Source organism: Neophocaena asiaeorientalis, unplaced genomic scaffold (genome assembly GCF_003031525.2).
Source record: "Neophocaena asiaeorientalis asiaeorientalis breed wild unplaced genomic scaffold, Neophocaena_asiaeorientalis_V1.1 scaffold26, whole genome shotgun sequence".
In the NCBI taxonomy this organism is placed as follows: Eukaryota; Metazoa; Chordata; class Mammalia; order Artiodactyla; family Phocoenidae; genus Neophocaena; species Neophocaena asiaeorientalis.
Genome location: NW_020173108.1, coordinates 3,490,888 through 3,506,429, shown reverse-complemented (window position 1 = coordinate 3,506,429; position 15,542 = coordinate 3,490,888). Strand labels below are relative to the sequence as shown.

Here is a 15,542-nt window from a genome sequence, read left to right as displayed (position 1 = left end):
GCAAGGCATGTTTTTCAGTGCTAAGGCAATTGCTCTGATGCACTTTTCTTGGCTCATTCTCATATGTCACGCTCCATGTTCTGCTGCTTTGCTCAAGGGCTCTACATACAAACAGTTTCACTTGGCTTTGGCCTGCCCATCGTTGAGCCTAAGCTCAACTAAACACATGGAGACTTTGAAAACCTTTCAGAGTAATGCTGTAGTTAAGATCTGGCTAAAGCAAGTATTTCTTCTAACTCCTTGAGCTGCGTATTGCCTTGAGGAATCATCATCTGGATTGTATCCTCTTCAGTGGCACCTTAGTTTCTTTTGAATTCTTCCCTTGCCCAGTCCTTCAGGTATTTATGATCACAATCATTTGGAACTTGCCAAATTGCCTGCAAAATCCTTCTGTGGAGGAGGAGAACTTGTTGCTTTCTCATGAACTGCTTTAGTGTTACTTTTACTGTGGGTAAGCGGGAAGTGGTGATGTCCTCCAGACAGCGAGGTTCGCCCAAGCTCATTTTTTTCTTTCCTTTTTTTAATTTATTTTTGGCTGGGTTGGGTCTTCATTGCTGCACACAGCATTTCTCTAGTTGAGGCGAGTGGGGGCTACTCTTCGTTGTGGTGTACGGGCTTCTCATTGTAGTGGCTTCTCTTGTTGCAGAGCAGGGGCTCTAGGCACATGGGCTTCGGTAGTTGCAGCATGTGGGCTCAGTAGTTGTGGCACACGGGCTTAGTTGCTCTGTGACATGTGGGATCTTCCCAGACCAGGGCTCGAACCCGTGTCACCTGCATTGACAGGCGGATTCTTAACCACTGCACCACCAGGGAAGTCCCAAGCTCATTTCTTTTTAATGCTGCATAATATTCCATTGTCTGGATGTACCAAGTTTATTTGTCCATTCATCTACTGAAGGACAACTTGGTTCCTTCCAAGTTTTGGCAATTGTGAATAAAGCTGCTATAAACATCCATGTTCAGGCTTCTGTGTGGACATAATATTTCAGCTCCTTTGGGTAAACACCAAGGAGCATGATTTCAGGATAATATGGTAACAGTATATTTAGTTTTGTAAGAAATTGCCAAACTGTTTCCTGAAGTAGCTGTACCATTTTCATTCCCCTCAGCAATGGACGAGAATTCCTGTCATTCCACATCCTTGCCAGCATTTAATCTTGTCAGTGTTTTGGATTTGGGCCATTCTAATAGGTGTGCAGTATTAAAACAATTCACTGTTTTAAGTTGTATTTCCCTGATGATCTATGATGTGGAGTATATTTTCATATGTTTATTTGCCATCTGTGTATCTTTTCTGTTGAGGTGTCTTTTGAGGACTTAGGTCCCTTTTTAAATCAAGTTGTTTGTTTTCTTATTATTGAGTTTTAAGAATTCTTTGTATATTTTGGATGATAGTCCTTTATCACGTGTGTCTTTTGCAAATATTTTCTCCCAATCCATGGCTTGTCTTCTCATTCTCTTGACATTATCTTTCACAGAGCATAAGTTTTTAATTTTAATGAAATTCAACTTATTATTTCTTTCAAGAATCATGCTTTTCGTGTTGTATCTAAAAAGTCATTACCATACCCAAAGTCATCTGAGTTTTCTCCTATATTTTCTTCTAGGAGTTTTAAAGTTTTGCATTTTAACATTTAGGTCTATGACCCATTTTGAGTTAATTTTTGTGAAGGGTATGAGTTCTGTGTCTAGCTTTTTTTTTTTTTTTTGCATATGGATGTCCAGTTGTTCCAGGACAATTTGCTGAAAATACTATTATTGTTCCATTTTATTAATATCCCCAGAGTAAGATATAAAACATAAAGTTAATTAATTCTGATAGTATACTCAGAAATGCCATAGTTTCTATTTGACTTTACAAATAATTTAAGGAAAAGTTGTTTTTGTATTAATTGGGTTCCTAATGGGGATATCCCTTCATATGTAGTTAAGAGTGTATGTTTTAGAGTCAAACTTGATTATACCATTTTCCAGTTGTGTGGTCTTAGGCAAGTTGATTAACTTTTTTGAATCTCAGTTTCCTCATCTTTAAATGGGTCAGTATTTTTTTTATGGGGTTGCTGTGAGGGTTAAATAAGGTGCCTTTTGTGAAGGGCTTTTCACATTAGTAAATACTTAGCAAATAAAAACTATCACTATTATTTATACTAGGAGAATGGTCCTTTAGCAAAGGAACATCACAAAGGATGTTTAAATGTTTCCTTCCCCTAGAAACTATAATAATTAAGAATTCCAGAGTAATCTAATATTACCTTTGAGCCTTAATCCATGGGAACCACAAACGTTCCAGGGAATTATGGCTGGGGAGCAGCATCCTTTTGGAAGACATGAGATATTGTGGGAAATTAAAGGTAGTATATGTGCACAAAATATTCTGGTGATATTCTCTGTATAAAATGAAGGCAGAAGATGAATATGATAAAAGACAAGAGCCCAGTGCTTCTGAAGTTTATTTCTTGTGTACATATTATTCTCTGTTATTTTGTCCCCAACCTCTCCACCTCAGTCCTCCCTTTTCTTACTGTTTTGTCATTCTGGCACTGCTACACTAGGATTTCCTATAGAGAAGAAGTAATTATAAATGCAGTAGAAATATTTTACTTTCCACTCTCAATTAAGTTAAGAATATGGCTCAATCCTGAAGTTTAGCCATACACTGAGAAGTTGTAATTTATTTAAAAGACTTTCTATATTTAAGCAAATTAATATATACCAATTAATTCATTAATTAAATGAGACCTTAATGTGGCATGACTGTTGTAGGCAATGGAGATAAATTGGTGAACAAGATGGGCAAAGATTTCATGATGCTTCTATGAGTTAATGTTATAAAATCATTAAAGTTGTTACAAAGAGGTTTTTTTGTTTTGAAAATTTTTATTATTATGGAAATTGTCAAACATACAAAAGCAGGGAGAAACTGCAATGCTCCTATCATTTGGTTCACCAATTATTAACACATGGCCAAACTTGTTTAATGTGTAACTCCCATACTTGAAGACTTTTTGAAAGGCACAGTAAAGACGCTTTGATTTTAGCTTATATGACCACCTTCTCTGCTTTGGGATTTAAAAAATAAGGACACAGCTCTTAATTCTTCCAACCTTAGCATCATGAGAAAAGCTTTTCATTCTTCTCGGTAGGCCAACCTCTCATGAGAGGCCCAGGAGTATCCAATCCTGCACTGAGAGCCGCTAGAAGATTGGATTGGCCTCCCTTTCTGCTGCCTTGCCCCTTACCACATGATGAATCTGGGGAATGAAATTAAGTTTAGTAATCCAACAACTTGGTATGATCCTGGCCCTAGGGCATGACTGTCTCCATGCAGTTCACTCTGGACACAGAACTAGTTTTAAAACACCCATCATAAATTTTATCTAGATGTGTGTGTGTATATATATATATATATATATAATTTACATATATAATATATAATTTATTTATATATTGTATATATGTATATGTGTGTGTGTATATATATGCACTCCACCCACCACAGTGAGTATGACCATGGTACAAATGTGAAGGGTTTTACTCCCTATGGGCCCTGATTTTGCTTTCTTCATTAGGAATTCAGCATTTTACCATTTCACTCACTGCCAGTCACTGCCCTGAACAGAAGCCTGTCATCTCAGTGGCTGCACTGCTGTAGGTCCTGACATGTCCTGCTTCATGCAGGACAGCCACCCTTCCACCACCATGTCCTTCTGCACCTCTGAAGTGGAGGTAATCCCGTCCCTATAACACCCAGGCTTACATCCATTTTCTTTTCGGTACGTGAGTAATCCTCCCGGACCAGGGCACGAACCCGTGTCCCCTGCATCGGCAGGTGGACTCCCAACCACTGGGCCACCAGGGAAGCCCAAAAAATGGCATATTTTGATGACAGCTTTTTAAAGGGGGGGAAAAAATAAGAGAAAAGCCTAAAAAAAAATATGCTAGAACACTAGCACAATTTGTCCAAGGATGTTAAGATTTGGGATATTATTTCTAATCATTTCTTTACTAAGTTATGTAATTTTCCACATTTTCTAAAATTTATATATTTCAACAGTCAGGAAAAAAAAGAAGGCAAAACACTAAAAACCTCTCCAAAGTCACAGCATTAAAAACAGTAAACAAGATTAAAATGGTATTAAATCATTTTATGATTTACTGGCCAGAGGCTTGTTCAAAACTATGTTATAATAGACATCTTACTGTGAAACAGTATGGCTCTGAAAAACCAGACATATGGTTGTGCATATGTTTTGTTTTGTCTTTCTTCTGATTTTAGAGTTCATACATGTCCACTTTAGGAAATTTAGAAAATGCAGGAAAACACTGGAAAAGAGTAAACATCACCCTTTGTAAACATACTATGGCAACCATGGAGTGGTGCCTTTCTGACGGTGCAAGGAGTGGAGTGAGAGGACAGCCTCCAGTGGCCGCACCTTCAGGGTACTCAGCCTCATCCACCCGAGGCCACGCCCCCAGCACCCTCTCAGCCAATGGCTGAGCTGAGCAGGGGAGGTGGAGGTACTAGAAGCGGGCCATTTCTGCCTGACATAAGACTCGCCAGCTGACAAGAGTATTCCTTTACAGTTTTGCCCCACGGCTCTGTTAAAACTCCTCTGCCTTCAGTCATAACACTGTCTAAAGTGATCTGGGCTTTCTAGCCATCTCACAGAACATTACACTGATCCATTACATCAATGACATCATGCTGAATGAACAGGTTGAGCAAGAAGGGGTGACGAATATGCTAGAGGCCTTAGTAAGACAGCTGTGCTCCACAGGGTGGAAGATAAGCTTTAGGAGACACAGAAGCCTACTACCTGAGTAAAGTTTTCAGAAGTCCAGTAGTCAGGGGTTTGCCAAGACATCCTCTCAGAAGTAAAAGACAAATTTCTGAATCTTGCATTTCCTACTTCAAAGATGGAAGCAAAGTGCTTGGTGAGCCATTTTGGATTCTGAAGGCAACACATTACCCATCTAGAAATACTTCTCTAGCCCATATTACAGAGTGATATGGAAGGCTGCCAACTCTGAGTGGTGCCCTGAGTAGGAATGAGCTCTGCAGCGAATCTAGGCTGCAGTGCAAACAGATCTGCTGCTTGGGCCATGTGATTCAGGAGACCCTATGGTGTTGATGATGTCAGGGATGGAAAATGTTGCAGTGTGGCAAGCCCTGGTAAGAGAATCACAACGCAAGTCCTTGGGATTCTGGAGAAAGGCCATGCCACTTGCAGTGGAGAATTATATGCCTTTTGAGAAATAGCTCCTAGCATGTTACTGGGCCCTGTTAGAGCCGAAATACTTGACCACAGGGCACCAAGTGACTGTTCATTCAGAATTGCCCATTATGGGGTGGGTTTTGCTAGACTCACCAAGTCATAGAGTGGAACAGGTCCAGCAGCAGTCCACAGTAAAATGGAAATGGAATGTCTGGGATTGAGGCCAAGTAGGACTAGAAGGCATGAGCAAACAGCATGGGCAGGTAACCCAGACACCATGTGCCCACCGTCTTGACACCAGCGCCCCTCCTTCAGCCCACTCATATGGCCACCTATGCAGGAATCTCATACAACCAGATGAAGAAGGAAGAAAAGCCAAGTTTGGGGGTGAGTTGGCTTGATACGTGAATGCAAGCTGAAAGTGGACAGCAGTTGCATTATAGCCAAATTCAGGGTTGGCCTTGAAAGACAGGGGAGATAAAAATCTTCCCAATAAGCAGAGCTGGGAGCAGTGCACCTGGTCATTGATTTTGTGTGGAAGAAAAAGTAGCCCAAGGTGAGAAAATATATAGATTCCTTGGCAGATGCCAATGGCCCAGCCAACTGAATAGCGGCCTGGAGGAAAATAAAAAAACTGTACTAGAGGCAAGGAGGTCTGGGATAACAGCAATTTGATGGAGTGGGCATGAATTGTGAAGATTTTTGGATCACATGTTAATGTCCATTAGAAACCACTCATGAAAGAAATACTCAACAACCAACTAGACACAAGGACTTGGCCGGTTGATATTAGTTAGCCTTTATCACAGTATGCACATGAGTGGAGTGGCCAAAATGGTAAAGATAAAGGCTACATAGGAACTCAACAGCATATATGCCCATCACCAAGGCTGATTTGCCTATTGACACCTTGGAAGGTCCAACCTGTCAGCAACAGAGACCACCCTGAATTTCCCAAGTGGCTTTAATCTTTGAGGAGACCAACCCATTATTTTATGGCAAGTAAACTTTGCTGGGCCCCTTCCATGCTGCAAGAGCCAGTGGTTCATCTTCACAGGGAAAGAGAACTATTTGGAGAATGGGTTTGTTTTTCTTGCCCACATAGCCTCAGCCAACACCACTGTGTAAGAACTTACAGAATGCCTGATTCACAGGCATAAAATCCCACACAACACAGCATCCAACCAGGGGATCCATTTCACAACAGAGGAGGTATGGGGGTGGCCCCATGACCATGGGGTCCACTCATTATATCATTTACAGCACCACACAAAAGCAGTGGCCTTCCATTGGTAGCCTTCTGAAGGTACAACTGAGGTGCCATCTTGGAGACAATAATCTGCAAAAATGGGGTGCCTTCCTTTGCGATGCAGTATAGACACTAAATCAGAGAATTTTATACAGTGACATGTCCGTTAAAGGAAACATAAGCAACTGAGACCTAAGGGGTGGAAACAGGAGGGGCCTCAACTTAACCATCAAACCCAGTGACCCACTGAGGGACTTTGTGCTTTCTGGGCAAATCTGGGCTCACACAGTTGCAGTCCCAGTATCCAAAGGGGCACACTCTTGCCAGGGGACACAGCAAGGGTCCTATTGAACTGTAATACATGCTATGGCTACTGCCAGGGCACTTTGTAAATTTATTTATTTATTTATTTTTGGCTGCATCGGGTCTTTGTTGCTGCATGCCGTCTTTCTCTAGTTATGGCGAGCAGGGGCTACTCTTCGTTGCAGTATGTGGGCTTCTCATTGCGGCGGCTTCTCTTGCTGTGGAGCATGGCCTCTAAGCACGCAGGTTTCAGTAGTTGTGCCTCGCAGACTCAGTAGTTGTGGCTCACGGGCTCTAGCATGCAGGCTCAGTAGTTGTGGTGCATAGGCTTAGTTGCTCCGCGGCAACTAAGATGTGGGGTCTACCCGGACCAGGGCTCGAACCCATGTTTCCTGCATTGGCAGGTAGATTCTTAGTCACTATGCCACCAGGGCAGTCCCTTCCAGGACACTTCGGATTCCTTGGACCCATACATCAGCAGGTGAAAAGAGTTACCATCATGGCAGGGATAATTGACCCTGACCAGCAGGACCATGAGACAGGATTGCTCATCTTATGTTTGCACATGAGAGCAGCGCAGAGTAACGTACAAATCAGATAATCCAACTAGATTCTTCTTGATAGCCCTTGCCCAGCTGAAACAGTGAACAGACATGTGCAGCAACCCCAGACTGAAATGGGTACAAGGGCTCAGTCCCTGCAGGAATGAGAATTTGGGTCACAACACCAGATAAGTCATCAAGACTTTCCCTCAGGCAGAGAGGCCCACAGTTCCTCAAATATTTGGAGCAAAGGATCTGTGCAGCACAAGGGGTGGCTTGGGGAAGCCATGGGGATGCACTGCTCAGATCTCCCTTCAAGAGAACCTGCAGCAATGAGTGTAGTTAACTGTCCATGCTGGAGCCTCTGCCCAGGCTGCACCCAGCCAGTGACTGAGCATGGTGAGGGTCCTAGACACAGTCCATTTCTGGCTGATGCAGGACTCATCCTATGGGCAACCTTTACTCCAGGGTTGACTGACTTTCTCAGAGCTGTGCTGCAGTTTCTGAGGCTCTCCCACCCAATCTTCCTTCCCCCTCTCCTTTCACAGGTGTTGGACCAGCATCACAGTTGGAAGCCTCTCCCTGCACACTCCAACGCCCTCTCCCTTTAATCCGTCACAGGCATTGTCCTCAATGAGTCTCTTGAATTTCTAATTCCATCTGGCATCTGTTTCCCAGGGGATCTGAACTGACATATTGGTGTACAAGAATAAACATTATCAAGTACTGTAAAGTATTTGCTTTGAGTCATAAAGTATTTATTGATTTGAGACCACACTATACTGAATTAGTGCCCATGTATGAGAGATTCCCAAAGCTACAAGCTGTTCAGGCTAGGGCACATAAAAGCACCCTAATTCCCTTGACACCATGTGGCTGAGTTATCAGTTTCCCCCTTTGCCTTAGCTCTCTTGCCAGTGCCACATGTTTAATATTTCAGGGTAAATCTTTTCAACTTCTAATGTGGGTTCTCTATTACCACAATATCTGAATTATTTGGCCCAAAGTTTACTGTTGATCTTACATTAAGTAATGCAGAACTGGGGCTAGCAAGCAGCTGTTTTCACAAGTGCGTGATATTTTACATTTATTCCTGGTTCACGATGCAGAAAGACTCTACTTTCACGTTTTAAAAGTTATCAAGTTATTAACTTGGGGCTCAAGACTAGGCTGCAGCTCAGGAATAGAAGTGGAATCTAGAAACAGGTGGGCAAGAGTCAGAGACTCAGATGGGGGTCAGGGGTGGAAGGAGGAATGAAGTGTAGGACGAGGGTGTCTATTGCCCACATTATCTGGTAATATAACATAAAGCTGAATGTTTAACAGATTTTTTTTTAACCGCAAAGATTTGCACACATACAAAGTTGGAACTGCCACAACTTTTACATGAGACACATTTAACAGTACGTGGGCCAAAGATTTCAATTGATTTGTATGGTTTATATTAATAATACATTTGTAGGGACTTCCCTGGTGGCACAGTGGTTAAGAAGCTGCCTGCCGGGCTTCCCTGGTGGCGCACTGGTTGAGAGTCCGCCTGCCGATGCAGGGGACACGGGTTCGTGCCCCGGTCTGGGAAGATCCCACATGCCGCGGAGCGGCTGGGCCCGTGCGCCATGGCCGCTGAGCCTGCTTGTCCGGAGCCTGTGCTCCGCAACGGGAGAGGCCACAACAGTAAGAGGCCTGCGTACCGCAAAACAAAACAAAACAAAACAAAAAGAATCTGCCTGCCAATGCAGGGGACGCAGTTTCGAGCCCTGGTCCGGGCAGATCCCACGTGCTGTGGAGCAACTAAGCCCGTGTGCCATAACTCCTGAGCCTGCGCTCTAGAGCCCGCGAGTCACAACTACTGAAGCCTGCGAGCCTATAGCCTGTGCTCCGCAACAAGAGAAGCCATAGCAATGAGAAGCCCGTGCACCGCAATGAAGAGTAGCCCGCGCTCGCCGCAACTAGACAAAGCCCATGTGCAGCAACGAAGACCCAAGGCAGCCAAAAAACCCAAAAATTAATTAATTAAAAAAATAATATATTTGTAGAATTACTGACAGGTTTTATTTCTGTTGATCATTTCATTTTTCTTCTCCAATTACTGCAGTAAGACCATATAAATTATAATTTTGGCCCTCTCTTGTTTCTTTTATTGGAGTATAATTGCTGTACAATGTTGTGTTAGTTTCTGCTGTACAATGAAGTGAATCAGCTATATGTATACATATATCCCCTCTCTCGGACCTCCCTCCCCCGACCCCATCCCACCCAACTAGGCCATCACAGAGCACTGAGCTGAGCTCCCTGTGCTATACAGCAAGTTCCCACTAGCTATCTATTTTATGCATGGTAGTGTATATATATCAGTTCTAATCTCCCAATTCCCACCTCCCCTTCCCTCCCTGTGTCCACCCTTCGATTCTTTACATCTGCAGCCTTCTCCTAATTCTTTGTAATCCCCAAATTCTTTTCCCAGGGGGAGATTGTTCTAAGTAGACAATGGGCTCTTTTATCTGAACAGGGTTGATTGAGGTCAAAAAAGATTGAGAATATCCATCCAAGAGACTTTCAGTTGTGCCTTTCTAAGTATTTTATCACTATCCTTTAAACAGACTTGTACTGGGGACTTCCCTGGTGGTGCAGTGGTTGAGAATCCGCCTTCCAGTGCAGGGGACGCAGGTTCGATGCCTGGTTGGGGAACTAGATCTCATATACATGCTGCAACTAAGTGTTCGCATGCCACAACTAAGGAACCTGCAAGCCACAACTAAGGAGCCCACCTGCCACAACTAAGACCCGGCACAACCAAAATAAATAAATAAAAACCAAAAACAGAACAGACTTGTACTGGAAGAGGATTAAGTCGTACTCACCGGTATTATGGAAGGCCCCAGTATGATGCATTCTTTCCATCAAAGCCCTGCCCTGTTTGTGATTGGTCTTCTCTGTGGTAGCCCCCAGATACCTGCTGCTGGAGGGACATGTGAATCACAACCACATCTACTGCATGGCAATGCTCCCTCCATTTTTGAATATGAGAATATCTTTCTCCTACTATGGCCTGCCCATAATCTACCCTTGTTGGAATCATCAGGAAACTGGGAGGTCTCATCAGCCCTGCTGCTGCCAGGGCTGAGACCTCTAACTGCCCCAATGCCGTGTTCCCATCAGAAAAGGAAACTGGGGGCGAACTGATACCTGGTGACCTGCCCATGTGATGATGTCCGTGTCCATTCTTAGGCTCAGTCTTCCTCGTACAGACACCTGGGGCTCATGAACAAGTCCCCTGAATGCTGTTCATGTGCAGAACTCATAGGCCATCATTCTTTCCATCTTAGCCTACATGCTTTTGGCTCAAGGTCCTCTGGTGTTCACTTCCCAAGGGCCTGGCCAGTCACTTCCCCAGGGCACAGCCCCTACCAGCTTGTCTGGATTGCAATGAGAACAGGCGGCTGCCATCTTGGGCTTCCTGACCAAAGTTCTTTAACCTCCATTTCCCTTCTCTGGACTCTGAGGACAGAGTCACTGTCTCCCTCTCTCAGTTACTAGGGACACTTCTTTTAGGTGAAAACCCTACCCAGTTAGATGCTACAATTACTAATAAATGAAAAAACAAGAGAAACACAAAACTGCATTTACAATTTAACCTGAGCTAGGTAAAGAAAAGGAATGTAGAAAGAAAGTCCTGGAAGGAAACATGCCAAAATATGAATAAATGCCCCTCCTTGGTGCCTGGATTGTGGTTCATGTTTTTACTGCCTCTTGGCAGCATTATGTACTTTCCCAATTTTCTGCAATGGCCACGTATCTTTGATGAGCAGGAAAAAAATGGTGTAAGATCCTAGGGGACAACACAAAATATAGTGTTGAAAATCACTGTAAACCAGATAAATTTGTAGTGGCAGAGAATGTGCACAGATATTAGAATTTAGACCCTTGCCGCTAACTGTGGTCATGTAACTACAGTGTGACCAGTGGAATGTGAAAAGAGGTGTGTGCATTTTCCAGTGGTTGTCTCTAAAGGGACATGGCATGCCTTGCCCCCTCCTTCTCTCCTGATGGTTGGAAGGTGGAAGTAAGAGAGAAGGAGGCTGAGAGATGGGAGTGGGAGTCAACGGTAGTTGACTCTCAGAAAAGAGGGTGGAGCTCAGGGATGGGAGGAAGAATAGGGTACAACCCATGAAGAGGTGAGCCCCAGAGATGGGCTGAGGCTCAGGGCTAGAGAGAGGCTGAGAGGTAGGCCAGAAGTAGCGAAGAGATGTGTGGAAACAGATCTCTTCACACCCTGTTTCACACACTGAGATCAGTTTCATATACTACTCAGTAATTAGAAAAAAAACAAAATAGAAAGTCTGTTTTAGGCCCACATTTGATAAGACTGTCCTGGCAGTGATATCGAAATGTCACGCTCCATTCCAATTTCAACTCATTAAAACAGAAGTGGACTGTTTTGTCAGTGGACTATGTGCGGTTCAAGAGTAGCTCGAGTATCCTTCAGAGGAAGATGAGAACCTTGCTTGGCATGACACAATGCTCAATTCTCAGCCAGGAGTCAAGGTTGGGAAGAAGCAGAAGAATGCAGGGAAGGGCTGGCAGAAATCATTCTAGGGAAAAGGAAACACTTTTTTTCTTTGGAAGAAGGCAGGGGTAGGGGAAAGAAATCATGTTTTCAAGAGAAGAGAGGAAAAATTGGTCAAGTCCTCTAACAGATTTAAAGGTATTCTTTTTTCTTTTTAATTTTTATTGGAGTATGGTTGCTTTACAATGTTGTATTAGCTTCCACTGAAGATATTCTTAAACATATTGGCTTCACACTATTTCCCCAACCCTGTTCTAATTTCTCTGTCTATTCCTATTATGTGATTCTATGAGTTCTTGTTAGAATCCGCTTCCAATCATTAGCAGCATGAAGAGGAATCTGGCGTCTTAACCAACCAACCAACAACCAACCAATATATGTGCTTAAATAAAACCAAAGAGACATATAAAATGCAGCCTTGACTATATTTTAGTGGTAAATTAGAGTTTTGAAGTTATATTAGCTCTGTTAATATGGGCAGCGACTTAATATTCTAAAAAAATAACTTACTACCGAATATCAGGGTAATAGTGTAAAGCAAAGAGCAATGACATGCTGAGTTTTACATAAAAATACGGTAAATTATCTCCAGCCTCCGCCTCCACAGCTGGTTAGCCACTGGAGTGGTGGTCATCAAAAATAATAATAGTAACAATAGGGCTTCCCTTGTGGCGCAGTGGTTGGGAGTCCGCCTGCCGATGCAGGGGACACGGGTTAGTGCCCCAGTCTGAGAAGATCCCACATGCCGCGGAGCGGCTGGGCCCGTGAGCCATAGCCGCTTAGCCTGCGCGTCTAGAGCCTGCGCATCCGGAGCCTGTGCTCCGCAACGAGAGAGACCACAACAGTGACAGGCCCGCGTACCGAAAAAAAAAAAAAAAAAAATAGTAACAATAATAACTACATGTGTTGGGTACTTAAGAGTCATTTAATTCTTACAACAACTGTATGAACTAAATATTATTAGTTTTATTTTTTAAATGAGGAAAGTGAAATTTAGAGATTAAGTAGCCTCAATAATTGGTAGACATGGGAAAAACCAAGGCCAGATAAGGCTGACGCCAAAGCCTGGACCACTGACCTCTACAGCTCTGTTATCTAAAACTTAACCCTCTCACCTGGAATGCCTTGAAACAGAAAGCAAGCCACAATGAATAATCTTTATATTTACAAAGTGTTTTATGGTTCACAATGGTTTTATGGTTCAAATATGTTGTTTCAGTATATATGTTTATTCATTCTAGGAGGGTCAGCAGCTCAGATATGATCATGTCCCCACTTTTCAGATGAGTTAACTGAAGGCCAGAAAGGTCATCTGACTGTTCCAGGGCTAATAATGAGAATTGCAAAGTCAGGGAAGTCCCCAAGACCACCTCTGAGAACAGCTGCAAGTTCAAGGATCTGGAACACGGCTCTCAGGTTCCATAATTTCCCAGAAGGACTCAGAGAATTTTCTGAAAGCTGGTGCACTGGGGTTTATGGTTTATCACAACGAAATGAGACAGATTAGGATCAGCTACAAGAAGAGGTGACTAGGGCGGCGTCCAGAAGGGTCCCACACCTGGAGCTTCCAGCTGCCTTTCCCAGCAAAGCTGTGAGTACTGTGAATTTGTTCTGGAAACCATGTGTGACATACACACAGAGCATTGCCATGAAGGTAGAGCCTTGATGGCCAGAGTTTTTACTGGGACGTGGTCACATAAATATGGTTAACTGCCCAAGTGGCTGACCTTTTATGTTTTATCTTAAAGCATGAGAAACTTTGACCTAAAGAGGAAGAAAAGCAGGAATCTGCCACAGCCTCTGATTTTCCACATAGTTTTGAAGCTGCTTTAGGAGAAAAACAACCTGTGTCATCACTTTTAGTCAAAACCAGAGAAGTAAGATCAAGAAGTTAAGAATGAAATAGAGTGACAGATGTAGAGAACAAACTTATGGTTACCAAGGGGGGAAGGGGGAGTGGGACGAACTGGGGGATTGGGATTGACATTAGACACTACTATGCATAAAACAGATAACTAATGAGGACCCACTGTATAGCACAGGGAACTCTACTCAGTGCTCTGTGGTGACCTAATGGGAAGGAAATCCAAAAAAGAGGGGATATATGTATACGAATGACTGATTCATTTTGCTGTACAGTAGAAACTAACACAACATTGTAAAGCAACTATACTCCAATAAAAATTAAGAAAAAATAAAATAAAATTAATATTCCCCTGGTAAAAAAAAAGAAAAAGAATAGATAGAGTCAGGAAAGGTCCAAGCCAGCACCAGCACCCTCGGAATCCCACAGCACACACTCAGCCTGGACGGTAGCAAGCACCTGGGTGCTAGTTGCTTTGCCTTTTCAATCTTTTGTTTCCCTTGACAATGACCTCTTAGATCTTTTGGGTGGAGTGACTGCAACTGAAAATAAAGAATATGGGCGAGAGAAAATAATTTAATTATTTTCTTCCCTTCTCCAAATGAGGCACATAGGTTAAACATACAAGAGGACAAAATGAAACAATCTCAGCATGTAGATGAACAGTGTCTGTTTACGTAACTGCACTTGGGAATGCGAAAACACACTGAATACGGGTCAAGTAGCATGTGGCTTTTGAGAAACTGTTTAATGGATCCTTAGCAGCCTAGGAACAGAATCTGAATGGTGACAACTGTGGATAAAGGGACACAGTTGGATTGTGGGAGAAACTAACATTGCTAATCTCTAGATGAGGAGATTAGATTTAGATGGAGAAAATGTCTGGAATTCATAAATAACAGTGGAGGGAAGGCATGAATGGCCAGAAAGTTGTTATTCCTCTGCTTGGCTTTTAGCAGAGTCTGAGGAATTTGCTTGCGTTATTTGAGAAATTCTTGTGGTACTTATGACATAATTAGGCAGAGTTTTTCATAGCTCTGCCTGCCATCCAGACGCTAATGATGGCTGGATAGGAGTTGTTAAACGAGTTTTCCTTCATACTGTCTCTGAGGGTGTTTGGGAGTGCGAGTACCTTGTCAAGCAGTCGCTGCAGGAGGGCAGCAAATCCTCAACCTCTTTTCTACACTGGAGGCAGAGATTAATCCCCAGGCCACATTTACCACCGGATACTGCCCAGAACCTCAGAGAGATTCCAGAATCTTCAGTGGTATGACCATGGTCTCTCGGATGGAGGCTGAGCTTGGTCCAAGAAGGCTCTGTCACCCCAAGGACGTTTGTCTTCCCCACCCTCCCATTCCTCAAAGGTTCTACCCACAATTTGCTCAGCCTCTCAGCAACCTCAGAAGCAGCCAGCAGAGCTTCAGCCAGGTGTGGAGAAACTCTGCCAAGTGTACAAGCTGGAGAACGCTAAGCGTGCCTGTGTGCATTCTAGAACTCACCACCTGGTCTGCTCCAGGGCATACCCTCTTCTTGAGGTGTTATGTCCGGCATCAGCTTTGACTGCAGGTGGGAAGTGAGCCCCTGAAAATACACCCTTCTGATCCTAGAAGTGTAGGCTGTGATAGTGAGAAAGGGGGACCCGGGCTTCGTGCTTTAAACGCCACCACTGTGATCACCGCTCTGACCAGTGAGTCTCAATCCTGGCTGGACATCACAATCACCCAGAGAGCTTAAACACCAAACCAAAGCACCATGCCTAGATTTCATTTCTGAGACTCAGACTTAATCATTCTGGGATGGG

The 15,542-nt window shown here is 43.4% G+C and overlaps 1 pseudogene; it reads right to left on the bottom strand.

Moving 5' to 3' along the window:
• Positions 1 to 203: 203 nt before the first annotated feature.
• Positions 204 to 503, bottom strand: LOC112398661 (LYR motif-containing protein 2 pseudogene; annotated as a pseudogene).
• Positions 504 to 15,542: the final 15,039 nt, after the last annotated feature.